At 35.9% G+C, this 27,958-nt stretch overlaps 1 protein-coding gene and 1 long non-coding RNA gene across 9 annotated transcripts in view; one reads left to right on the forward strand and one right to left on the reverse strand.

The window, feature by feature from the left end:
• KIAA0825 (KIAA0825 ortholog) overlaps positions 1-27,958 on the forward strand; it is a 386,168-nt gene that overhangs the window by 330,594 nt on the left and 27,616 nt on the right. The window lies entirely within an intron of this gene.
• LOC132682377 (uncharacterized) lies at positions 10-26,177 on the reverse strand. 6 transcript variants are annotated; one of them, XR_013556043.1, is made up of 5 exons: positions 24,778-26,177; positions 22,655-22,805; positions 21,309-21,391; positions 3,435-6,863; positions 10-2,275 (listed from the first exon to the last, which is right to left on the reverse strand). It is a non-coding gene; the product is annotated as an uncharacterized LOC132682377 (long non-coding RNA). The 6 variants fall into 6 exon arrangements; XR_013556046.2 differs by adding an exon at positions 12,875-13,164 and having other exon boundaries at positions 10-6,863; XR_013556045.2 differs by adding an exon at positions 12,349-13,164 and having other exon boundaries at positions 10-6,863.

Genomic DNA, 27,958 nt, shown 5'->3' on the forward strand with positions numbered 1-27,958 from the left:
TAGCTTTGTATGATGATTAACTGTCAATGGCTATAATTGTTTTTGTCTGATTTGATTTAATACTAATATCATAGACCATAATAAAGCATAAAACATGGAAGCCACAGTTTGGATTTAAGGAATAAGTTCAGCCTGATTGTAAAGCAAAGAAGTGTTTTACTTGGAGCCTCCCTATATTGTGGAAGTACATGAAAGATGAGACACAAAAGTGGATGAATGCTATCAGTTTTGTCAGTCGTGAAAACAGTATGTCTCCTTAGCCTGTTATAATTGTTTATTATCGAGGTACAGTTGACATATAACATGTTAGTTTAAGGTGCACAACATGATTCAGTACTAGTATACATTGCCAAATGATCGCCACACAGTAAGTCTAGTTAACATCTGTCATCATACATAGTTACAAAATTTTTTTTCACGATGAGGAATTTTAAGATCTACTCTTTTAGTAACTTTCAAATATGCAATATGTTATTATTTACTTACCATGTTGTATGATTGTGGTTATTGTTTTAAAACCCCCTTTTATCTATGATGTTCCTGTTTGTTTGGGCACCACAGAAATACAGGGAAAGAATGTTTGCAGGATACTTGAGAATATAATACTTGAAAAAATAAAATAACTCAAGCCAAACTTGTTCTAGTTAGAAGAATAGCCTTTTATCTGCCTCTGTCTTCAGTTACAACACTCTAGATGAGGAGCAGGAGCTGAGGAGATGCCTCTTAGTTTCCTTCACTGCCAAAGATAATTAGGGCAGACTACAGCCAGGGCAGAGTGGCTTGGAAAAGTCCTGAAGGTCTGGGAAAGTATGCTTTTAAAAAGAAGGTGATACGTAAGCTTACCCCTTTCTGACAACTTCGGTCGTTTTAGGACTGAGGTAAAAAATGTTTTCAGGGACCACACATTTCACAAAGTTTGTGTTGCAGCTTAATAGTCATCTCAGTAGGTTTAACTCAGTTGATAATTATAATAGAACAGAAAATTATATTGCATTTTTATTTATATTAGAGTTCTTGGCCACAGGCACCTAGGGAGCCCCTAGATATAACTAAAACCTAATTAGGAGAAAAGAACATTGCTGACTCAATATCTGAATTGGAGAGTAAAAGAAACACGATAATCCCTGATACAAAAACATATAACCATGTCAAAATAAAGAACTAAGAAGGACACTACCTTTAAAATACGCTCTCCACTTCTCTAACCAAAAAAGAACAGCAACGTGGTGTTTAATAAAATAGAGTCAATTTGATCCTTTGCTTAGTCCTCCATTCCAGAGGTGTATTAATGCCCTAAAACTATTTTCACAAACATCACATGTCACTTGGAGACAGAAGTGGAGTGAAAGGTTAGCCCAAAAATGTTTGATGAACAGTGATTAGACTTTCAGAGGAGCCTGAAGGAGTGTGATAGATAAGCACTGAGAAAAGAAGAGAGATGAGAATCAGCCAGCCCATGGTAGGAGTTTTTGGGAAACCTTTGATGTGTGAGAAACACTGAAGCATTGGATGAAAGGTTGTTAACACTGACCTCAAGATATTCATGATGCAAGTATTAGAAGAACTCTTGATGATAATCAGATTATATATTAATTTCAGAGAGGCTTGAAGAAGCCAGAGCACAAATAAACAACAAAAAGAAATAGCCTGTCCTTAAGAAAGTTTACCTTATCAGCATGAAAAACCCAACTATGACCTACACATAAAACTCGGGGAAAAAGGGAAAAGGAAAGACAAATGAAGAGTATATATTGGACGAAGGATGGCACAGAGAAACACAGGAAGTGTTCAAAAAAATAATTCTCCAGAGTCTCAAAGAAATTACAGACAACATGACCTCTTGAAAACAATCAAAGGACAATTCAAAAAAGTGGTACAATGACATAAAATGAAAACTGAGCTGGAAAACCCGGGAAAAATGGAAAAAGTAGAAATCATTATAGACTTGGAAGCCCCCTTAAAGGCAATAAAAATTAGAATATATAGTTGACCCTTCAATAACATGGATTTGAACTGTGCAAACCACTTTTTTTTATAATACTATAAATGTATTTTCTTTTCCTTAGAATTTTCTTAATAACATTTTCTCTAGCTTCCTTTATTGTAATAATACAGTATATGTTACATATAATACACAAAATACACATTAATTGACTGTTCATATAATTGGTAAGGCTTCCATGAAGTTTTCAGGGAGTCAAAAGTTACATAAGAATTTTCAGCTGTTTGCGGGGGATTTGTGCCTCTAACCTCTGTGTTGTTCAACTGTATACTCCTGAAAATAAAGTCATGGGGATCAGAATTGAGAAATTAAATTGTGGAAGATAAATCTCACAAACCAAATAAGGATAAAACTATAAAATTTATTATAAAGGAAATGATAGATATAGCAGACAAAGGAGGTTCAACAACCAAAAAATTTCTGAATAGCAGAACAAATGGAATGAAAAATGATGTAATATATAAAGAAAACATTCCTAAAGAAAGATCTGATCTGTATATTGCCAAAGGCCCTTTATATGTGAGAAAACTTAATAGAAAATAATCAACACCAAAACATATGCTAATGTAATTTCTGGTATTTAAGGATAAAATTACTTGGGCATCTTAGAGATGCCTGAGAAATTAAGTCTGATAAAGGAGAAAACCAGGTGTGTCTTAAACTTCTTCAAAGCAACACTTAATGACAGAGAACAGTGGGGCTGTGCCTGTTAGTTTCCAGGGGCAAAAAAAATTTGATCTAAGAATTTCATTCATAGGCAAGTTATCTTTCATATATAAAGACAACATTCTAAAGCAGGTAAGAATTTAGGGACTGGAGCACCCATGATAATTATTATTAGCAAAAGATGAATCCAAATAAAACACTTGATAAAAATTGCTAAGATTAAACAATTACGGAAATCTAGATATGTGGTTGAATGTTATAAATCCTGAATGTGTAAAAACATACATAAGTGTGCCCATACACATACATAAACTGAAGAGTGGAGAAAAAGGGAAGTGGTAGGCAGGACCACTGATGTGTCAGCATATCCTTTTCCTTCTGCTTTCAAGAGATGCTTTTTAAGCACGGACTTCAGCCACTTCTAGTTCTTTCATAGTATTTTTTTTTCTTAAATAAATTTAAAGGATTTTTTAAGGAATTCTAACAATTCAGTGAGGAAACAGTTCTCAGAAGTCCATTTTTCACTTCACTTTTTTCTTTGTTATTTGTTATTAAAGCCATCATTTATAGAATTATCCTATTTAAAAATTATTCTATGTTTTTGTATGAACATAGATGCTTAGAAAGACATTCACCAAATATTGAAGTTATTTCTGGGTAGTGAGATTTTAGTCACTATTAACTGCTCTCTATAGATGAGAGCATATAAATAGTTTTATTAATGAACAGTTTTAAATATCCAGAAAAGTGGATATTAATTAAATACCCAGAAAACCGGAGCATCTTTCTGATGTTGTCTTTTGGATCTTCTTCCTTTTCATTTGTTCCTGGGTGGGGGAAGGTAAAACCCATTTGATCAGTGTATGTAGGAAGCTCACAGCGGCACCATGTTAATCTTTGGAAGAATTACAAAGAAAGCTAAAGTTATTTTTTGCAAAAAGAGCTTACAGTTTACTTAATGGTCTTTAGTTTTTTGCATTTGTTTGAATGCAAGGGCCATGCTAACATTCTGTGTAACAGAAAGAGGATTTGCAAAGATCTGTGATATTTTTAGGTAGCTCTCTTACTCCCTGTTCACACCTAATCCAGGGCTCTCTTATCCAAGTAAATCGGCAATTTTTTATTTAGGAATTATTCAAGATATAAGGCAGCATCTTTGGGAGATACTTTTTGTGGGCTTGAGAGAGCAAAATGTAGATCTGAACTCTTTATTCTACCTAAAGAATATATTTTTGTGTATGTCTCAAGTCACTATTTTGGTTTAAGGGAAATTCTTGACTGAGCTGGCAATTTTCAAAGAAGTACAAATTTATCAGATTTTCATAACCCACATTGCACCAGGAACAAAAGTGAATGATCTCACATATTGTGTCCTAGATTTTATAAAATAATTTGTTGCTGCTCTAAAGATCCTTTTAGGATGAATTAGTTATTTATAGATTCAGATAGTTATCCAAATATTTTGTCATCAGCTAGTTTGAATTTTTTTTCTAAGTACACTGTCATGTTTGTGGGATTCTGACTGCAAAGCTGTAATGATAACTACTTTTTATTGTCATGTTCATGAAAGAAGTTAAAATTTTGAAGATTAAGATAACATTTCATGATTGTCAAAGCTCCCAGCTTGACATACTACTTTCTAAAGTTTATTTTAAAAGGATGATGGGACTCTTTGGCAGTTATCTGGGTTTACTGGCATAAAATATATGGGAAGGAGATGAGGAGTTGTGTTTAATATGTTAGGTCACTTACAACATTTGTGCAAATCGGCTACTCAAATATTTGCTAAATGGGCAGGCTTCCATGTGATTTTGAGTACTTGCTTTGTGATCTAGTTTACTTCCTATTTTTACAGTAAATTTAAACATCTGATCACCCTCTAGATGTCTTTACCTAGTACATGTCTTCAGTTTAATTGCAAAATTTGAAACACTTTCTTAAAATCATGAATTTTTTAGAATTAATCATATTACATGATTAACCACAAAGATCTTTCATAGTGAGGGCTATTAACATTTTTAAGTGGATACTAACAAATTGCTCACTGTAGTTGCTTTTGTAACTTTTGGTTCTGTATATTATTTTGTCCTCCAAGGTAAAATGACAGAGTGAGCATATTGCATAAAAACCAAGATCATCATTCTTTCACTGCCTATCACCCTGTTTATGCTTAACCAAGCATTTATTTATTAGTTCTTAATGGTAAGGGCTACAAGGTTACTACACCTGAGAGAAAAATCTGTAAGACAGGCTTCCTAATTAATCACTGGGAGGGTTCACGAAGGTCTAGCTATTTCTGTAAAGTGAAGCATTTATGCTCTCTATTGCAAGTGTTGATCACGAAAATGGCAGGTAATGCTTTATTTCTCTAAGTTTCTGTTCTTCGATTAGAAATAATGAACCCTTTATGTCTGTGTGTACATGTGGACGCCATCATTAAAACTAGGGCCTTTGTTCAGGTGAGGACAGACAGGGATAGTTTTAAGAAAACAGAACTGTGGTACCAATATCTTAGGAATGATACTCAAATGCCACCCATGATGCTCTGAATTGAAGACCACTGTCTCAGAACAACAGGCTCTGAGAACATTCAAAAGCAACAGTTCTGGCTGGCTCGGTTTGTAGAGCATGCAACGCTTGATCTTGAGGTTGGGAATTTGAGCCCCACATTGAGTTAATTTATTTATTTTTTGTAAAGAGTCACCATTTTGGAGTGCCTGGATGGCTCAGTTGGTAAGAGCATGTGACTTGGCATAGAACTTACATTAAAAAAAAAAAAAGCAAGTTTCTGTTAGGTGAGAGTTACGATATGATAACCAGGATCATTTGCGTCTAGTCAGCTGGAGCAATGTTCCATACGAGTTAATTGAGTTCACAAACAAAAACTGCAGTGAAAATTGCAGCAAAGCTCCATGTGAAATGGTGACTTAACTGACAGCATTGAGGCTCTTTCCCAGATTGACTGAGTCACTGGGTTCTATTGCACCAACTCTCAGATAAAAAGGCACCAACTCTTGCCATATTTACACGTCTATTTGGGAAACCACACCCTTCTCCCCAGTCCTTGGTATCTGCTTTGGTGTGTTTCCTGGTGCAGGAGCTTCTCTCTAACCAGAAACAAAAAGCATTGGCATTGCAGGTGTTAATAGCTTGTTCCTCCTTCTCTAGCCAGGACCCTGACATTGGCAGAAATCACTACTTAAGCCACATCGTTGGCATAATCTACCTTAAAAGCACAGTAATATTCATTTTTTAAGCCCAGCACATGCAAACAATACAGAGATATGTCCTCCCCTTCCTGTGTTCATGTACCGCAAATGTAGCACAGCAGGACAAGACATCTAATCTACATACACTCCCCTTGTGATGTTTCTCTTCTTCCTCACCTACATCTCTCCCCATTTTGACAATCCTTACATTCATATTTTAGTTGCAAGAGATGCAACTGACAGTAGCCTTTCAGTATTGAGTAGCTATGTAAATGCTCGCTTCCTCCTGGCCATGCTGAGAACAGGGCTATGGGCACTGAGTCCCTAGTGCATTTTATTAAAAGAAAGGCACCTTACCCAATGACTGCTGCCTCCTGTCCTTGTATTGACCAAGGATTCTCTGGGTCACCCTCATAGCCTCAAACACTTGCTGTCTTCATTTTTTAGGTTTTACAGATCATGCTTTGGTAAAATACATTTTATGCAGATGCTACTATAGTTTAATAAAAGGAATGAAATTTAAAAATTCAAAGAAGTTGACAACTTAAGGTCGTGGGAAGTAGTAGATCCAAGGAGTGAGGGAAATGTGCTCTATTAGTGGGGAACATAGCAGGGGAAGACAGATCAAGAAGAGGAGTTTCTATAGAAGGAAGCAGAAAGACAAGGAATAGAAATAGGAGATAATAGTTATACTGTTCTAGGAAGTTTTTTTCTTTGTGGATTGGTTTAATATGGTAAATGTAGAATGAGATGTGTAACTTCATCCAGGTCAGAGGTCAGTGGTCATGAGTTCAAGCTCTGGTTCTGTTTTATTTGGACTGTTCCATACTGGCAGAGTAGATTCCAGCAGCCTGAAGCCAGCCCTCTTCTACAGATGCAGGTGCTGGCCATTGGTGATCAGGCTGCAGGGCACAGATTTCCAATAGCGTCTCGCACTATTTTAAGTTATCCATCAGTAAAACCACTAGGTAGAATGCAGCCACATCCTGTTAAGGAAGAAAAAGCTTCAAAAAGAGAGCTATAAATCAATGACTGGCAATTAAATTTGTCTGAGGTTCTATAAATAATCAGACTTTTAAACATTAATTTTATACAAATTTGTACTGTACATGACTGTAGCATAAATGTGCTTTAATGGTTCTCAAATATTTCAAATTGAATAACATTTAAAACATTATATATTTTATTCTACATTAATATGAAATCAACTTAAAATGTATATTAGAACTTACTGGATTTTTAAGTGGAAATCATTGATGCTACATGTATGTATTTATTTATGCCTTGTGTTGTCTAGAAAAAGACTGAAGATAATACTTGCACATATGCTCCAGATTATAACCCACATTCTTTCATAGGGACAAGAAATCAAACTCAGGGATTTAGAAAATTAGTTTAAAGAAATTGGACTCAGTCAACACAAAGAGGAAAGATCTGAGTTGTCCTCAGACAGAAATGAGTATGAAGTTTACCTGTGCTGTTTTGCCCCATGAGTTTGAGTAAATCACTTTCTCTCTCTTAATCTCAGCATTTTTATCTCTAATTTTGAGAATGAGACCCCATAGAGCTATAATGAAGATCTGGTAGAATGATGTTCAGACAGTCCCCCAGTTCTTTTTGTTTTTCTTTTCAAAGTTTTATTTAAATTCTAGTTCACATATAGTGCAATATTGGTTTCAGAAGCAGAATTCAGTGACTCATCACTTACGACAACCAGTGCCCATCATAACAAGTGCCCACCTGAATACCCATTACTCATTTAGTCTATTCCCCCACTCCCTCCCTCCATCAACCCTCAGTTCGCTATCTTTAAGAGTATCTTATGGTTTGTTTCCCTCTTTTTTCTTTATTTCTCCCCCACCCCATATGTTCATCTGTTTCTTAAATTCCACAAATGAGTGAAATCATATGGTATTTGTCTTTCTCCGAACGACATATTTCACTTAGCATAATACACTCTGGCTCCATCTGCATTGTTGCAAATGTCAAGATTTCATTCTTTTTGATGGCTGGGTAGTATTCCATTATATGTATATATAACCACATCTTTACCCATTCATCAGTTGGTGGACACATTTGGGCTCTTTCCACAATTTGGCTATTGTTGATAATGCTGCTATAAACATCACGATGCATGTATCCCTTTGAATCTGTATTTTTGTATCCCTTGGGTAAATACCTAGTAGTGTAATTGCTGGGTCGTAGGGCAGTTCTATTTTTAACTTTTTTCTTTATTTAAAGTTTATTTATATTGAGAGAGAGAACAGCGGAGGGACAGAGAAAGAGGGAATGAGAGAATCCCAAGCAGGCTCTGCTACTGTCAGCACAGAGCCAAACACAGGACTTGATCTCATGAACCATGAGATTATGCGAGACAAAATCAAGAGTCAGATGCTGAACTAAGCCACCCAGGTGCTCCTCTGTTTTTAACTTTTTGAGGAGCCTCCATACTGTTTTCCAGAGTGACTGCCCCAGTTTGCATTCCTACCAACAGCGCAAAAGTGTTCCCCTTTCTCCACATCCTCACCAACACCTGCTGTTTCTTGTGTTGTTAAATTTAGCCATTCTGACAGGTGTGAGGTAGTATCTCATCGTGGTTTTGATTTGCATTTCTGTGATGATGAGTGATGGTTAGCATCTTTTCATGTGTCTGTTAGCCATCTGATGTCTTCTTTGAAGAAATGTCTATTCAGGTATTCTGCCCATTTCTTCACTGGATTATATGTTTTCTGGGTGTTGAGTTTGAGAAGTTCTTTATGTATCTTGGATACCAACCCTTTATCAGATAAGTCATTTGCAAATATCTTCCTCCATTCCGTAGGCTGCCTTTTAGTTTTGTTGTTTCTTTCACTGTACAGAAGCTTTTTCTTGATGAAGTCCCAATAGCTCATTTTTGGTTTTGTTTCTCTTGCCTCTGGTGACAATGTGTACTAAGAAGTTGTTCTGGCCAAGGTCACAGAGATCACTGCCTGTGTTCTCCTCCAGGATTTTGATGGTTTCCTGTCTCACGGTTAGGTCTTTCATCCATTTTTAATTCTTTTTAGTGTATGGCATAAGAAAGTGGTCCAGTTTCATTCTTATGCATGTCGCTGTTTTTCTCAACACCATTTGTTGAAGAGACTTTTTCCATTGGATATTCTTTCCTGCACTGTCAAAGATTAATTGACCATATAGTTGTGTGTCCATTTCTGGGTTTCTGTTTTATGGGTCTATGTGTCTGTTTTTGTGCCAGTACCATACTGTTATGACTACAGCTTAGTCATATAGCCTGAAGTCTGGAATCATGATGCCCCCAGCTTTGCTTTGCTTTTTCAGGGTTCTTTGGCTATTAAGGGTCTTTTGTAGTTCTATACAAATTTAAGGATTGTTTGTTCTATCTCTGTGAAAAATGCTGGTGGTATTTTAATAGGGATTGCATTAAATGAGTAGATGGCTTTGGGTAGTATAGACATTTAAACGATGTTTGTTCTTCCAATCCATAAGCATGGAATATTTTTCCATTTCTTTGTGTCCTCTTCAGTTTCCTTCACAAGTGTTCTACAGTTTTCAGAGTACACATCTTTTACCTCTTTGGGGAGGTTTACTCCTAGGTCTTATTGTTTTGATGCAATTGTGAATGGAATCAATTCCTTGATTTTTCTGCTGCTTCATATTTGGTGCATACAAATGCAACAAATTTCTGTACATTGATTTTATATCCTTTGACTTTGCTGAATTCATGTATTAGTTCTAACAATTCTTTGGTGGAGTCTTTTAGGTTTTCTATATAGAGTATCATGTCATCTGCAAATAGTGGAAGTTTTACTTTTTTCTTGACAATTTGGATGCCTTTTATTGCCTTTTGTTGTCTGATTTCTGAAGCTAGGACCTCCAGTACTATGTTAAATAGTAATGGTGAGAGTGGACATCCTTGTCTTGTTCCTGCCCAGAAAAACTCTCAGTTTTTCTCCATTGAGGATGATATTAGCCATGAGGTTTTCGTATATGGCTTTTATGAGGTTGAGGTATGTTCCCTCTATTCCTATTTTATAGAGGGTTTTATCAAGAATGGATGCTGTATTTTGTAAAATGCTAGAAATTTTTTTTTTTTTTTTTTTTTTTGCTAGAAGATCATATGGTTCTTATCCTTTTATTAATGTGGTGAATCATGTAGATTGATTTGTGGATACTGAACCACACCTGCAGCCCAAGAATAAATCCCACTTGATGGTGCTGAATAATTGTTTTAATGCAGAGAGTACCACAGTCCTGATGTATAGTATATATGCTCAGCTAAGATTAGTTTAGGACCCAGATGGATACATGGAAAAAAACGCAAGACAGAATTAATTAGATGTTGCATTTTGCAATACGGACATTAAATGTGAAGGAGTTTAGAGTCACTGAAAGCTGAAGTAATCAGAAAAGATTTTGTAGAAAGTTAACAAGCGTCTATAAATATGGAGAGGATTAAAGAGTGTCTTACTTAGTCTGTTTGGGGGTGGTATAACCAAATACCAAAAACTGGGTGGCTAATAAAAAACAAACATTGATTTCTCAATGTTTTTAGGGCTGAGAAGTATAAGATCATGGCATCTGCAATTTGGTGTCTGCTGAGAACCCACTTTCTGGTTCACAGACAGCTGTCTTCTTACTGTGTCCTTACATAGTGGAAAGGACAAGGGAGTTCCCTGGGGCCTCTTTTATAAGGGCACTAATCCCATTCATGAGGGCTCCATCTTTATGATCTGTTCACCTCCCAAAGGTCCCACCTCCAAATACCATCACATCAGGGATGAGGTTTCTATGTATGAATTCTGGGAGAAGACAAACATGCAGTCTATAGCAGGGAGTAAGAAGATGGAACCTTGCTAGGGGGAAGAACCTGAGCAGAAACAGAGGCATGAATGAGTAACAGCAAGTTAGGAGGTGAGGCCAATCAGTTCCACTGCTGTGGCCTGACAGTGACAGGAGCAGATGGCAAGGGAGATGTTTGGAGACAGACAATTGGCTTCATTTTGGGTTTCCAAGACTTGAGGTAACAAGATGTCCGAGTGAGAATACGTCTTGCATAGCTAGAGATGGGAGGGTTGGCGTTTTGAAAGGGCGTTTGAAAGGGCGTTTTGAAAGATTTGGAGGTCATCAGCCTCACAGTGATAGTTAAATCCAATGAGCTGTCAGTGAGAGAGGAGAGAGCACAGACCGAACACTGAGTGTGTGGAGGATACTATCTAGTTACAGAGTAGAAAGCAGAAGAAGCCCAATCAAAAATCAATCCACAAGAGGGGTGGTCAGAATATTAGGAGAAAAGCTAGGATAGTGGTGTGGAGGCCAATGAAAGAATGGCCTTTAAGCAAGAGGGGGTAGCCAGAAGCCTGAGGAGGGCAAAGAAAGGAGGTGGTCTATGAATAGCTGCTCCTCCCTTAGAAGAATGAAACCGGAGGCATCTGGATGGTTCAGTTGGTTAAGAATCTGACTTCAGCTCAGGTAATGATCTCATGGTTTGAGTTCGAGCCCCGCATCTGGGTTTCTGCTATCAGTGTGGAGTCTGCTTTGGACCCTCTGTGCCCCGCCTCTCTCTGCTCCTTCCTAACCTGCAAGCATGTGCACACATAGTCTCTCTTTCTTTCTCTCAAAAATAAGTAAACTTTAAAAAAAAAAGAAGAAGAAGAATGAAACCAGTATACCCAAAGTGAGCCCTGGAAGGAGAACCATTGTTGGAGGAAGAATGTTGACCATCTGTTCTGCTTCTGTTGGTTCTGCCTTTTCCTTGGGCTCACTTGTACAGATGATTTTCTTTCTGCTCCTCATCTCCTGCCTCCACATCCTGATGCCTAGACTCACATAACACCTCTTTTTGTGTTTTGTCCAGAACAACTAATTTTATTCACCCTTAGAACAACTGGGACAGGCTAAATCTTTAAGAAAAGACTTTACAAAGTACTAGGAAACAACAGAAGAAAATAAACAGAACTAGACCGTCTTGGTTCAAACCCAGCCTCTCCCATTTAGTAGTTTCATAACCTTTGCAAATTAATCAATCTCTCTGTGCCTTAGTTTTCTACTCTGAAAAATGGGAATAATACATAGTAAATATTTCAGTAGTACATATTTCATAGGGTTGTGAGAACTAAGTAGATTTAATGTCTATAAAATTCTTAGATGAGTACCTGACATACTTAAAGTGCAATTAAGTATTTGCTATTCAATTAAATAAATACAGAATAGAAAGAATTGAAAGAGCAGTATGCATGTTTAAAAGCATAAATACTAAAGCCAGACTGATTGGGTTCATATCCCTGCTCTGTTATTTACAAGTATGTAAGTGTGGACAAATTACTTAACCTCTCAGGGCCTCAGTTTCTTTAGTTATAAAATGTGAATATAATATTAACTACTTCATCATGGTGAGGACTGAATGAGTCAATATATATAAAGTGCTTAGTAAGTACTGAATAGTTAACAGCGATTACTATTAGCTCTGTGGCTTACCAATGCAGCATTCTGACCACTAGGCATCATGAGTACGGTCCCCTTTTACACCCGATATAGGCAGGCAGGCTTCCTTTGGGTCTTGGCAGTCTACTCTGGTAGATGCAGCTTCTTTCATGTCTTTATCTCTTTACCAGGAGCAGGATAAATCGACCACCTATTCTTTCACCAACCTAAGCCTGTTCATATTTCCTCTTTGTAATGACTGTGTGCTGACCTTACCCTTCAGAAGAATCTTTCAAATCAACTAGGATGGGGTGCTCTCTCTTAGAATAGAAAACATTTTTAATATAACCACCTGCAGTTGGCATTCATTTAATAAAATGCAAGCACGATTAAAATGAAGACAACATAGTCATAAGCAGAGAAGGAGAAAGGAACTTCGTTACAGGAATTTAAGGGTCATGGCTCTAAAAGATCCCTTCTCTAAAAGCAGAAACATGCAGGAAAACCAATTCCACATCTATAAAGTCTGGAAATGTTTTTATGGCAGAGGCAGGGGTTTTTCAGGTCAGGGACAGTGTACCTGACGGGAAGGAAATCTCGCTGCAGAAGGAACCTGAACTCAGCTGTATCTACCGAGAACCACCATTTCTTGCTCTGATGTCTGGGGAGTAGATGGAAGGTAGCTCCAGCCTAATTTAACCATTCTGCCACTTGCACAGACAAGGGTAGTTCAGAAAAAGTTCTTGTCAACTGGATAAAGAACTGCCTTTATATCTCAACCATTTGGATGTTTCAGCTTGCAGATGCTGTGCAATCAGCAAGTGTCCATATGAAGATAACTTTAAATAGTCGTTTTCTCAAAATAACAATCTATAAAACATAAATAGTAAATTTCTTTTTACCATAAAAGAAAATTAGATTATCAGAAATAGAGGCTATAAGTCATATGTTGTACGTCTGAACTTTTTATGTACCATAATAACTAATCACTTGGCTATGAGGGCACTGGGGAAATTACAATAAATTATATTTTGTGGGGTAAGCACCACATGAATGAAGGCAAGAATATTATAGAAGTGACCTTCACCTTGTGTGATGTCATAGAAAAAAATGATGCTGCCCTAATAACTTCATAGGGTTAATTAGTTTCAGAGAACACACAAGAGGCGGCGATGTCACAGAGCTTTTTTATTTTCTTTCCCGTGGGAAGTTGGGCTAATAAAAATGAAAAACATTTCAAGTAGCTAAGTAAGAAAGAAGAGTTGCATGGTTAGAAGGAAATGTTTTAGTGCTGTCCCCTTTAAAGGCCTAGTTCTCTTTCTCCTTAAGCTGCAAATCTTACTGTTTTCTCATGCATCTTTAACCACCAACTTGGGAATCTCTGAAATGACCATTGTTTCCAAAACTTGCTCTGAGGATGGATTTTTTTTTTTAATTTGCTAATGAATACAAATCCATTTAATCAGATAAGGACCTCTGCAGATAGGGAGACATTTATCTGTATAAAATATGTGGCTCTGTTTGGTCTTGCCACTTGGATCCCCCTTGGGGGTGGAGGTAAAGTTTCCCCAGTCGTGCTGATTTCAGACGAGTAAGTTTGCTGGTGTCAAAGATGGGCTGCCGCATTGGCTGGCATCTGGGGTACAGAAGGCTAATTCTTCTGAATAGAGCCATTGATGATCACATTTTGGAGAAACTTAATCATAGAGTAATTAGGCTTTAATTCTTACAAAAACTTACAATTAATTGGATCTTTTATATAACTTTTCTTGTTTGATTTAAAGTACCATGTAGGTTATAGGAACTTAAATATGGATTTAATTAGAATTGTTTTATGATTTTAATGAGTCTTAAAAGTCTTTTGATGAGCAGCTTGTATAATTATGGTATTTAAAATGATTGGGTAAATGCATACTTTTATAATTTACCTTTCAGGAAACTGTACATTTTGGAGGCTATTTTTTTGCATGATGAATTGTTTCATTTTATGTGCAGTTTTTTGTGGGGATGGGTGCTTAGTCCTGCCCCTAATCACCGAAATGTTTTCTCCCTAGAATGAAATTAAACTTTATAGAATCAAAAGCATCAGGCGGTAGCCCAATACTAGTTAAATTCAATCACAGAAATATTTTTGTTTTTATTATAAAGAAGACGGAACCACTAGTAAAACTTTTAGCTGGGCATTCAGTTTTCCTACATAATCAGGTACAAACAAGTTACCTGAAGACAAGCTCTTTTTCTAAATAAAAAAAAAAAAAGGTAATTTTAGACAAATGACTTGAAATAAAAACAAAATGACATGCAGTATTGAGTTGTCAACTATTTAATGTACTGTCAAAACAAATGGAAACGAGTACTTTCAATAAGCCTGCAAAAATTTTAAATTAGACAAGGAAAACATTACTTTCTCCTCTTTGAGTAGGTCCTGTCCCAACTGATACCAAGTCAGATAGGTAGCATTTGATCTTTTTGTGATGATTTAAAAAAAAAAAGTGTATTAAATAAGTAATATTAGGACACATGTTTGCATTTTCCATTAATAATGTAATTATTGTGTTATGTCCTTATGTTCTATCCTTCACTTTCCAGTTCAGGGGAAATTACTTACATGTGCTTGAAAATCAATCAGTGCAGTTCACAATATCATAAGAGTAGAGGAGAAAAACCATGGAGTCATTGCAACAGATGTAAAAAAACCTTGGATGAAATCATTTCATGATAAAAACTCTCAGAAACTTGTAATAAAAGCAAAGTTATTCAACTTGATTAAGGGCCCCTATGAAAAACCTACAGCTAACATAATACTTAAGGTCAAGAACAAGGCAAGGATGTCTTTTAGTTAATGTTTACTGAAGGTCCTATCCAGTGCAATTAGACAAAGGAAATAAATGGCATGCAAATAGGAAAGGGAGAAATAAAGCTATCCTTATTTGCAGATGACACGATGGTATAGGTATAAAACTTTAAGGAATTTACAAAATAGCTATTAAATTTAACGAATAAGTTTAGGAAGATTGCAGGATACAAGGTCAAGATAAAAACCAGTATTTCTATATACTAGTAACAAACAATTGACCATGAAAATTTTTAGATTTTATTTATTTTTTATTTTTTAGAGAGAGTGAGCATTAACAGGGGAGAGGGGCAGAGAGAGAGAAAAAGAGAACCTTAAGCAGGCTCCAAGCTCAGCATGGAGCATGATCCCATGACCTTTGGGTCATTACCTGAGCCAAAATCAAGTCGGACCCTCAACCAACTGAACCACCTAGGTGCCCCAACCATGAAAAAAAATTTAAAATCTCCACTTAAAATAGCATAAAAATACTCAGGAATAATTTTTTTTTAAAAGATGTTCAAGACCTAAACATTAAATTCGCTAATTCTCTATATACTCTGGTATCTAAATTCTATGCAACCCCAATCAAAATCCAAACAACATTCTTTGAAGAAACTGACATGATTTAAAATTTACCTTAAAAGGTACCTGTGCCTGCATGGCTCAGCCGGTTAAGTGGCTGACTCTTGGTTTTGGCTCAGGTCATGATCTCACAGGTGATGGATTTGAGCTTCATTGGTGGGCTCCGTTCTGAAGGTAGGGGGCCTGCTTGGGATTCTCTCTCCCTTTCTCTCTGTACCTCCCCTGCTTGCAATGTCTCTGTCTCTCTCAAAATAAATAAATAAACTTTATAAAAATGAATTTTTATTTATTATTTTTAAATTTTTAATGTTTATTTTTGAGAGAGAGAGACAGAGCATGAGCAGGGGAGGGGCAGAGAATGGGGGAGACACACAATCCGAAGCAGGCTCCAGGCTCCGAGCTGTTAGCACAGAGCCCGACACGGGGCTTGAACTCAAAGACCAGGAGATCATGACCTAAGCCGAAGTCGGATACCCAACCAACTGAGTCACCCAGGAGCCCTCCCCACCCCCAAAAAAGAGTTTAAAAAAAAAAAAAAGTGAAAAAGGAAGACAAAGTTGAAAAGTTGAAGGAATGTTGTCACCTGATTTGAATACTTAGTATAAAGCTACAGATCAAGACTATGTAAAACTGGCATATGAATAATATAGGCATATATGGAAATGGATAACAACAGAGTCCAGAAATTAATCTACACTTACATGATCAATTCATTTTTTAGAAAAGTAGCAAGGTAATTCAATGGAGAAAAAATAATCCTTTCAACTGGATATCTGTATGTGGAGAAATATTAGCCTGATGCTTAACTTTCATAATGATTAACTCAAAATGAATCTTAGGCTTAAATACGAGAACCTAAACTATTAAACCTCTGAAGACAAGAAAAAAGAGAGAAAATCTTTGCTACACTAGCTTAGGCAAACTTTCTTAAATAACATATAAGAAGTACAAACAATAAAAGAAGAAATAAAATGGATTCTCATCAAGATTAAAAACTTTCGATTAAAAAACTTTTCGATTAAAATCTCATCAAGATTAAAAACTATGTCCTTCAAAAGACATAGTTAAGAAAACAAACAAACAAAAAAACACATCAAGGCTGGAAGGAAATTTTCACAGAACACTTCTGGCAAAAAGCTAGAATCTGGAATATATAAGGAATTCTTACAACTCAATAAGAAAAAAAAAACAACTACATTTTTAGAATGGGGGAAAGATTTAAACAGACACATCACAAAAGATGATAGACAAATGGCCAATAAACAGTGGTAAAAGTATTCAGTATCACTAGTTGTCAGGGAAGTGTAAATTATAACCACAATGAGATACTAATACATACTTACTAGAATGACTAGAATTAAAAGGACTGACAATAGTAGGTGTTGATGATGATGGGAATAAGTGAAACTTCCATACATTGCTGGTATGAATGAAAAACAATATCACCATTTTGGAAAACAGTCTGAAAGTACTTCATAAAGTTAAACATATATATTTACTGTAGAACTCAGCTATTCTACTTCTTGGTATTTTAGTCCAGCGATGTAAAAACAAATGTCCAAAAAAGATGTCACTGCAAATGTTCATAGCCACATTATTTGTAACAGCCAGAAGAGAAGCAGCCCTAACCCTAAAATCTATCAACTGTTGGATGGATAATCAAAGTGTGGTATATCCCCTATGATGAAAATACTACTCAGCAATAAAAAGGAAAAAAAAATTAATAACTCAAACATGAACAGATCTCAAAAATGTGCTTGTTGGTGGAAATACAAACTGGTGCAGCCACTCTGGAAAACAGTGTGGAGGTTCCTCAAAAAATTAAAAATAGATCTATCCTATGATCCACCAATAGCACTGTTAAGAATTTACCCAAGGGATACAGGAGTGCTGATGCATAGGGGCACTTGTACCCCAATGTTTATAGCAGCACTCTCAACAATAGCCAAATTATGGAAAGAGCCTAAATGTCCATCAACTGATGAATGGATAAAGAAAGTGTGGTTTATAGACACAATGGAATACTACGTGGCAATGAGAAAGAATGAAATATGGCCTTTTGTAGCAATGTGGATGGAACTGGAGAGTGTGATGCTAAGTGAAATAAGTCATACAGAGAAAGACAGATACCATATGCTTTCACTCTTATGTGGATCCTGAGAAACTTAACAGAAGACCATGGGGGAAAGGAAGGGGGGAAAAAAAGTTACAGAGAGGGAAGGAGGCAAACCATAAGAGACTCTTAAAAACTGAGAATAAACTGAGGGTTGATGGGGGGTGGGAGGGAGGAAAGTGGGTGATGGGCATTGAGGAGGGCACCTGTTGGGATGAGCACTGGGTGTTGAATGGAAAGCAATTTGACAATAAACTTCATATTAAAAATAAAGAATGTTACAATAAAAAGCAAAAAAAAATGTGCTAAGTGAAAGATTTTAAAAACAAAAGAGTAGGTACTATATGATTCCAATAATATGAATTTTAGAGAAAGCAAAAGTATGATGACAGAAAGTAGTTGAAGTACTGCCTACAACCAGAATTGGGAAATGATAGTACAAAGAGACCATGAGAAAACTTTTTAGGATGAGGAAATTCTTCTGTATCTCAATTGTGGAGGTTCAATTTAATTGTATGAGATTACTAAAATTCATTTCAAATTAATGAATTGCACTGCATATAAATAACACTTCAATATATATATATATGAATATATATATATGAATATATATATATATATATATATATATATATATATATATATATATGAATATATTTTACATATGGGGTTTCCCAAGAATGCCATGGTATAATTTACATGAGGTCTCTTACCTGTACTATATCCTTTCACTTTTAAAGATTTGTACTCAAATTTTTCCTCAACTACAGGATTAAAAATCATGCTTAGTTAAAAGGCCTACAAATATAAACCTATTAGTCATTTAACTACTTAGATATTTTCTTTTTATGGAATACGCCACAGGAGGCCCAAAACTATATAAAAGTTTTAGAAGTGAGTCAGCCTCCTTTATAATGAAAACACTGTTGTCTTAAGAATGTAGTCAGAGGATGCTGGCTTTTGTAACTGAAGGATATAATCACATAGAAATACTTCTGTGATTTTTGTTTTCTTCTTTATTTTTTAGACTGTAATAATCCTACCTGATAATGTATATGATAGTGACTGGTGGGAAACATGCAGTTAAGTAAGCTTACAAATTACGCTTCATTGAAAAGGACAACATGATTTTGCTGTTGTAATTATCAGAGCAACTAAGAAGTATGTTCTTAATTGTCTGCTTTTCTGTGTACCTGTTGAAATGCCTTTTTCCCAACCCTATCCACCTTCGTGGTCCATTTAATCAACTTTATACAAAACTACTAATATTACTTAATAGAAAGTCAAATGTAAAAGACAGAAACATCTATTGAATACAAGTCAATGTATTAACCAAAGGGGCACCTTCTCAATATGGCTATGAAAATGCCTAATCTATTTCTTCTTTTGGCTTCCACTTACTTTCTTAAAGAGTTTCTCTTCAACATTTTGACTTAACTTTACCATTGTATTGTCTGAGCTAATATTAAGTTACTACATAGAAAATTTCCAGACCTTTGGAACTAATCAGAGTCAATCTATTGAAGATAATCTTCTTAAATGAATGATTGTAACCTAAGAGATGTTATTTAAGTATTAAATCAACTACTTATTTTCTATTTTGTTTCCTATTTATTATATTTAAGTTTTTGAGTAATTATTTTCTTTAAAGAGAAAACAAAATCCTCCTAGCTAGTCTATGCTGAGCGAATTTACTACCCCATTCTGGATCAGGTATTTCCATCTTAAATCTCCAAATATATAAGTAGGATTAATTAAGAAAGATATTTATTTTCAAATATTTGAAGGGCTCTTACCTACCATCTGAGACGGTCTTGGTTTTGAAATTTTAACTGGACAGTTTAACTGACCTTTGGTAATTTCATACAAATAAACTAGATTAAATTGGTTGTACGATTGTATCTCCACAATCAAGACATAGCAGACTTCCCTCATCCTAAAGAGTTTTTCTCCTGCCTGTCTCCTGGGTAACAATTTCCACTTCTGGCTCTAAGTAATAATTCACCTATCATGGAAGATGGTCTTCTTTTGAGCTGTTTTAGAGGATAATTTTTACTAATGGATAGGAGTTAAAAGAGACATCAGTATGGCTTAAGGAAGAACTTTCTGACAATTAGATGTTAACTATTCATGAATTAGGAAGGTCTGAATACTTGCAAATTTAAATCGGCGCCTCACAGTCTCTTCCCATTTGAGTGTTCTCTGACTCTCCTGTATGCTTTGGAAGGGTATGTTCTGGTTAGTTGCATTTTCTGAGTAACTCTAAGGTAACTTCAGTTTTTTGTTTCAAACACTTGGTGAAAAGTCTTTATAAAATGTGTTACCACGGTGTTCTATTGTATTTTCCTGGCGTACATTGTGTTAGATTTGTTTTCTTTGATGATTTTGATGATTGAGAATGTTGTGATGACTTGGGAGTCACCATCATTTCTGAACATTAATCATCACTAATAAAGTTATCAGTGTAGATATAAGGGAGTTTAGGTCCTGTAATTTGCTTTTTAAAAAATAACTTCCTGCTCTCAGCTTTCTTTTGTTTTCATTTCTCTCCCCCACCTGACCCCCTTTACTCTGTGGACTCCTCTTTCTTTCCCATCTGTGCCCATTCCCATCAACTGGTTTGCCAATCTGAAGCTGTACTGGTTAAAAATGCAGTGTTCTTTTCTGCTTGTTTTCATGCCTTCTAACCAGATTTTTAAATTTACCTTTTCTTCTTCCTATTCAACAATTCCTTACCCTCCTCGCTGAATCTTACCCTTACTATATGCCTGCATGGATTATTTCAACAGCCTCCTTGTTTCCAGTCTCTCCCAATTATGATTCACCTTTGTATTTCACTGTCAGGCTAAGCTTGCATTAATTCAGGATTTCATTCCTCAGCTCAAGAACTTGCAGTGATTTCCTATTACATGATCCATCAAGTCCAACTATTCCCTCTAGGCTTTTATATCCCTCCACAAATGGCTCTACTGCATGATTTCAGATTCATTTGTTGTTCTATATACACTGGTCCTTCTCTGCCTCTGGAACACGTTACTACTCTCCTATCTTTGCTTAACATGACATTGTTGCTCAGTTATCTTTTCTCTATCCAAACTGAAGGTATCCTTCAAGTACCACTTACTTTGTAAAACCTTCTTTGGCAGCTCCTATCCATACTGACCTTTTTTTCATATCCATACCTTTTAAAATTTCTAAACAATGGAGAACGCTTTGTGCTCAATGACTTCTTCATTTTTACATGTTAGTTCTATCTCTGTGCTGGAGGGCAGAGAGATTTTATATTGAATGTTTCCCTACAAATATTAAGTAAAATGCAGGGCACACAGTACATAGCTTTCCTAACTTTACAGTGTACTTTTCATGTATATTTTCCCACTGATTATATATTCCATAGGTAAACTAATTCAACACCTACCGACTGGCTTATTTATCATGCATTCACTATCACTGCCATTCATTGCCCTTAAAATCTCTTCTTACTTCTTCTTTCTTTTTTGTTTTTTAATCTTCTTCCCTCTTCTTTTCTTCCAAATGTAAATATTATTCATTACTTTATGAAGATCCTATATCGATAAGGAAAGAAAATTATAAAAACAAAGATATGAGTCATCTATAACTATATAAAGCCAATCTTAACTATTAAAGGTTTTGTACCATTTTTTAAAACTTAAAAATGGCCTAAACTTATTAAAAACATAAAATAGAAACCCACGATCCCTTATCTGCAGTTCTGAGATACAAAAGCTCTTAAACTAAAAGCCTTTATAAATTTATAGTCTTAATTCACTCCACTTAAATGTTTTGCTGCAGATATATTAATGTGTTTGGTATAGGGTACTATCCTACACTATGGTAGGAATGTTACTTAACAAACAGAATATACATTGTATTACCTGTCTAAAATTTAAATAAGTCTAAATTCTGAAAATGACCTCAGTGGTTTCTGGTAAGGCACTGCAGGCCTGTAATACATTTGTATAATTCTGCACAGCCCTTCATTAAATCATATCATTTAATCTTCCAAATAAGGTTATAAAGTACCTACTATTATTATTGCTTTATTTTTCTAGATTAGGAAACTAAATTGCTGAGAGATTAAGTGACTTGATGGTCAGTGATAAAGCTGAAGCTCATGTTTTCTAATTTTAAGTCCTATATCCTTTTCTATGCCAATACCTTAAAAAGATGCTTTGGAATCTCTACTTTTTAAGAATCATAATAAACTGCCCTAGGAATTTATATGGATTCGGATCTGTGCTTGTCCAGAACATGCAGTCTAGGTAATATGGACTGGCCAGCTTACAGTGGTGAATGGAGAGTTGTTGAATATTAATTGCTGAATAAAAACCAGGATATACGAGCAGTCCTTCTAGGCACTTAGAATTTGAGGAAAAATGAAATAAAGGAAAGCCTTGAGCATCTGATTCAGTAGCTACAGGTGAACGTGTGGTGGGCATCCAAAGGCATGTAAAATCAATAGATGAGAAATATTTAATATGTAGTTTCTTTGTAAATTCAGAGAAGCACTTCAATGTAAGTATATATCTCTAAACCAAACTTTATATATTCTTTTGATGTATATCCATCAATAAGTCGTCAGAATCCTCAAGGCCCTGTGTAGCTAATTAAGCATATCCTCAGCCTTAGAAGTATATGTGATATAATTTTAAGTATGTTATAAAGATACTCAGTGTGGTAGATTATTGGAATAATTGCCTCTCCATGAATCACCACTCCAAGCATCCTACACTTTCTCTGAGCTTGGCCAAATGACTTGCTTTGGTCAATGGACATCAGTAAATGTGGTAAGAGCAGAATCTTAATACCTACACTGGGGCTATGGTCTTGGAATCTTGACACCACCATATTGTGAAGAAGACCAGTATGACAGGCCAGACAGAGACCCAGCCCATCCAGTTGAGCTGCCAAGGGCCACATGAGTGAGTCTAGGCAGGACAAACAGAATTTTCTTCAGAGCTGTGAGAAATAATAAATTGTGTTATTTTAATTCACTAAATTTGGGGTGGTTTGTTACATAGAAAACTGATACATCTAGCTGCCAGTTTTTCATTTGGGAAGTCCCTTCATTCTGATTTAAATAGATTCCAAAGACTAAATTTACTCTGACCTGTGCATTTAAAGTCTAATACTTTCTAAAGATTATGCAAATGCATATATGTACATATATATATATATATATATATATATATATGTGGATGTGTGTATATATATGTGTGTGTGTATACATACACATATATAAGCATTTTATAAAATTAATGTCACTCCTTTTTAATCTAATTTATGTGATAATAGTATAAAATCTATACATAAGCTTCTTAAATATTTACTTATATAAACAGATTTTGTTGACCGTGAAGAAGACGAAGCATGTATTTCTTTTGGAATAAGAACAGAAAACAGGAAAAATATTAATATAAAGACTATGAGGTATATGTTTGTATGAGGGTTAATTTGTTTAAAGGCAGAAAAAAAATAGAGAAACCATAAATGGGATAGCAAGTAGGTTGGCTTTCCAGAATGAGAATGCCTCTAAGAAAATGGTGAAGGAATTTCTTGAGTAGAGAAATTGTGTGTGTCTCAGGCATGCTTACTCTCCAAGTGTCCAGCTTATTGCTGGGCCTTTGTAAATGTCTAATAAATACCCAATAGATGAATAACTACCAAATGAAGCTAAGTATAATAGAAATGAGAGGCAAACATTTCTGAATCCTCATGTTTAAAGTTGAAAACCAAAACTGCATCAAGTTTAGAATACTCACAGAATGGGCCATTACAGTTTTGTAGAACTAAAATTTCTTTAGTTCCCATATTTTAAGAAAAGAATTGAGTTTTGAATGAGTCAAGTCAAATTTAAATTCCAGCTTGGTAACTGGTCAGATGAGTGGCCTGATACAAATTATATAAAGAATCACATTTTCTTTTTAAAATATTTTTTTAATGTTTTATTTATTTTTGAGAGCAAGAGAGACAGAGCACAAGTGGAGAAGGGGCACAGAGAGGGAGACACAGAATCCGAAGCAGGCTCCAGGCTCTGAGCTGTCAGGGCAGAGCCCGACGTGGGCTTGAAATCATAGACCGCGAGATCATGACCTGAGCTGAAGCTGGATGCTTAACCAACTGAGCCATCCAGGCGCCCCTAGAGTTTTCTTAACTGTAAAAATGGGAATGATAATATTTATTCTGAATAGTTGTTTTTGGATTAAATGAGATAATATACATGGAAGGCATATCAGCACCAAAGAAGGGTAATCCTTTGCTCTGCTTCCTCCCTTCTTCCTTCTTCCATCCTTAACATCTGTAAAAGCTTTCCAAAGAAGCAAACTCTGGCTGTACTTTTGGTGTAGTCTGAACCTGTGTCAGAAAAAACAAAACAAGGGGTGCCTGGGTGGCTCAGTCAGTTGAGCATCTGACTTTGGCTCAGGTCATGATCTCAAAGTTGGTGAGTTCAAGCTGTCTCTGCTGACACCTCAGAGCCTGCAGCCTGCTTCTGTGTCTCCCTCCCTCTTTGCCCCTTCCCCACTCATGCGTGGTCTCTCTCTCTCTCTCTCTCGCTCAAAAACAAACAAACATTAAAAAAAAAAAATCAAAACGAAAAAAAAATTGTTTTTTTGTGCTCAGGACCTTAACAAAATTTGGGGCAGAGCAGGAGGGACATGAGCTATAAGAAAGGCTGTAACTACTAAGAACTTGTTCTGTATCTTTCTAGAGATACCTGCCTATTTACTCATAGGTACCAGGTACTTCCCTAAGTTCTGATATTGTTGGAATAATTGATCTAGTCCTGCCCTTGTAAAGGAAGGGGACAACACAGTGGGAGAGAAAGACATCTACAAAATAAGTAAAACCAATCTCTCAAGGTATGTAATATTAGAAGTAAATAAACACGTAATTCTGTATTATCATAAAAGAAAAAAATGGGATAACTTGCCTGGGGGAAGCAGAGGAAGAGGCTGGAAACAGAGGTGGATAGAGAAAAGTTTTCTCTGGCTGAAGAGGGGATATTTCAACTTACATCCTGAAAGATAAGTGAACCAGCAGAGTCTGCAGTGAGAGCTGAAGGTCCTCCTAAGGGGTAGGATGGAAGGAGCATAGTGGTAAAAGAGGCTGGATCTGTGAGTAGGATTCAAATCATCAAGGGATTTATAAGTTCTGATAAGGAGTTTAAACATCATTCTGTCAGCAGTAGTGAGTCACTAAGAGATGCAACTAGGCTTTAGTCTGAGGAGGTGAAGTCAGTTCCCTGCAGCTGGTGTCCAGAAGGCAGAAAGATGAGAAAAGTCAAGTTAGACCTAACCTGGAGACATCATTTGTCCCCTACTAAATATAATCTAAATCAAATGAAAACCTTTAAAAGCTCTTAGGACTTTTCCATCTTTAGCCAGTGTTACACTACAACGTAGAAATGGATGGATCAAGATTGCAACTCTTCCCACTGCATCAAGTTTTTAAAATATGCTGGTTTCCATTCTCCTTACGTTGATGTAGGTTTGTTCTCTTCTAGCTCTCCTCCTGGCTGGATATGCCACAGCATGTCTTACAGAAGTAATACATTAGGTTAATAAAGCAATTATTTAATTGACTTTAATTTCATTGGCATTCCTATTAGCTGAAGGAAAGGGGTTCAATCACTGTTTACATTTGTAAAGCCAATATTATGGTTTAAATTATGGCCTTCGGATGAATTTGAAAATTGAAGCCTGATAATCCTTAAAGCAATATTTACAGAGGACTCTTTGTCTTTGTAAAGAATAACGGGAATGGAAACAAGAGCACATTAAATCAGAGGGGCTTTTAAATATTCATTTTGCAATCAGCTTCACTGGTTTCCAGGCCACTATCTAACTTCATAATTCTCTTTATGGAGAAATAGCAAATCTCCTGCTTTAATTATCCTGTGACGTAGAAATTAGTGCTTTGCATTCTTTTTTCTGATTCTGGAGTACAGGAATTCCAGATATAATGCTTACAAATATTCTTTCTCCAAAGAAATATCTTGAGAGATAATGTTAAAATTACTAATTCGAAAATGCAGACATTTTGGGTAGGTAGCTTCTGACTTAAAATGGGCTCTACCAAACAGTCCCTAATAAAATCTCTTTGAAAAAACTCCAACTCCAAAATCAATCAGTGTATTTGTTGTCAGTGGTTTTCCACAAGACGATGAAAACGGTCTAGATATAGAAACCTCTCCTACTTTGAAGATGAATGATCCAAAGAACTCAAATAGTACTTGTGAAAAGAGGCTCCAGCTTAAGGAAAAGTAAAAATCACTCTGGAAACACACACACACACACACACACACACACACACACACACAAAACGTGTTAATATGCTAGAACACTTTCCTGGTATATCCTCGGTAGATGGAAGTCAAACCCTCTGTGGATAATCCTTAGGTTACAATCTGTAAAGACAAAAAAGAGAAACAATGAGATGTAACAAGAGACCAAAGGCCAAAGTGAAAATGGAAGTGGATAACATTTGGGGGTGGGAGGAATGATTTAAATTGGCACTAAAGAAAATCAATATATATATATGATATATATCATATATATATATCAGATATATATATATCATATATATATATATGATATATATATATATATACATCAAATATAATGATATTATAAGACTTATTTTCAAGAAAGAGGAAAACAGATTTAAAGCATCCATACAGGAAAAAGGTAAAGCAGATTACCTAAAAAGGGACAAAAATTAGACTGGCCTTAAACTTCAAGCAGCGGTGCCATGAGATGATGGCACATATACAACATTATTTTAGCACATTTTTTTTTTTTTGACTTAGAGAAAAGTGGCAAAACCAGTACACAGATTTCCTATATACCTTCACTCAGATACTCCTTATGTTCAATGCCTTACATAACCAAAGAACATTCATCTATACTAAGACATTAACCTTGGGACACTACTATTAACTAAAGTACAGAACTTTTCCAGATTTCACCAGTTTTTCCACTAATGTCCTTTTGTTGTTCCTGGAGCTCATACTGCATTTAGTTGTCATTTCTCCTTTGTCTTCTCCAGTCTGTGGCAGATTCTGAATCTTTGTCTCGGATGGCCTTATAAACTTTTGAAGGTTCATGGTCAGTTCTTTTGTAGACTGTGCTTCAGTTTGGGTTTGTCTGATGCTTTCTTGTGATTAAGAATGACCATTATTGGAGGGGCGCTGGGGTGGCTCAGTTGATTAAGCGGTTAAGCATCGGACATCGGCTCAGGTCATGACCTCATGGTTTGTGAACTTGAGCCTCTCATCAGGCTGTCAGTGCAGAGCCTGCTTTGAATCCTCTGTCCCCTTCTTTCTCTCTCTCTCTCTCTCTCTCTCTCTCAAAAAAAAAAAAAAAACACTAGAAGTGTGCATTACTGGGAAGGAAAGTCATAGAAGGAAAGTCACGTGCCTCTCTCGGTCTATCACATCAGGGATTGAATACTATCAGGATGTCTGACTACTGGTGATATTACTCTTGGTCACTTGATTAATCTGGGGTTTGTTAGGATTCTCTACCAAGGTTACTACTTTTCCTTTATAATTTTTAAATATTTGGGGGAGATGCTTTGATCTAATGCAAATATCCTATTTTTGCATAAACTTTCACCCACTAATTTTAGCATACATTGTGTGGCAGTTATCACTGTGGTATTTTACTAATAATTGCTATTTCCCTCAATCCTTCATATTTATCAAGTGGAATCATTATTTACCACTTCTGCCCCATTTATTCAGTTGTTTATTTATAGTCATATGGAATCATGAATATTTATTTTATTATGGAGTTACCATCCAGTGCTGTTGTTATTTATCTTGTTGCTCAAGCTGTTCTGACTTTGGCAACTGGCAACTTTTTCAGGATGGCTTACATTGTGTTTTCCCTGCCACAGCCCTAGAGTCAGGTATTACCCCAAGAGTCCCATTTCTTTCATTAGAGAATGGAATTTAGAAGCCAAGACTTGGGTGCTGGCTTTGCTCATTGTTACTCAGGCACCTTCTAGACCTCTTCAGTGGATGAACCTAGGAAATACAGGTACGGATACTGGCTCATGCATACACACCCATCAGAGTTCATTTCTCTGTCACTTACGTGTACGTTAAA

The sequence above is a fragment of the Panthera onca genome, chromosome A1, assembly GCF_046562875.1.
Source record: "Panthera onca isolate mPanOnc1 chromosome A1, mPanOnc1 haplotype 2, whole genome shotgun sequence".
Taxonomy (NCBI): domain Eukaryota; kingdom Metazoa; phylum Chordata; class Mammalia; order Carnivora; family Felidae; genus Panthera; species Panthera onca.